Source organism: Gavialis gangeticus, unplaced genomic scaffold, assembly GCF_001723915.1.
Source record: "Gavialis gangeticus isolate Ggan-Ray unplaced genomic scaffold, GavGan_comp1, whole genome shotgun sequence".
Classification (NCBI taxonomy): Eukaryota; Metazoa; Chordata; order Crocodylia; family Gavialidae; genus Gavialis; species Gavialis gangeticus.
In genome coordinates this window covers 178,809,012-178,809,607 of record NW_017729032.1, presented here as the reverse complement: position 1 = coordinate 178,809,607, position 596 = coordinate 178,809,012, and positions in this window count along the sequence as shown.

Here is a 596-nt window from a genome sequence, read left to right as displayed (position 1 = left end):
GGTGGTGAGCTTTTGCACAACAACCTAGTCACAGCAGGATCAACTCACAGAAGTGGTATTCCTTGGTTCTAGGCCCTCCGCATCCTGATAGGAACCAAATTCGTATCTCCCATTTCTCAGGAGTATGCCATAATCCCCAAACTCTAGAATAAGCTTCAGTTGAAGCTGAGCCATTGAACAACTAAGAATGCAGGACCTATTGGGTCAGGAGGAGCCTGACTCTTCAGTCCAGTGAACACGGTATACCCACCCCTGGGCATTAGGGGAGTGTACTGCAGGCAACTGGTTAAGGCACTGTCCTGGAAAGCATGTGGGTTTGAGTCCCTCAGTTGAGGAGATCTCCTACTTTCTGGGATGAGTCCTTCAGCAACTAGGTTATTGTGCAAAACGTGATTACCACCAGCTATGAGTATATGCTTTGCACTGAACTCATTGCTACTGTTCACCTCAGGCATTAGGCATGCTCTGTGGATCCCTAAAAGATTGAGTCTTTAGGCAATCTTTAAGCACTGCTCAGCTCTTATTTGGATGGAGCTTAGGTAATAATTAGGTGTTGGCATAGAATCATAGAATCATAGAAGTAGGGTCAGAAGGGA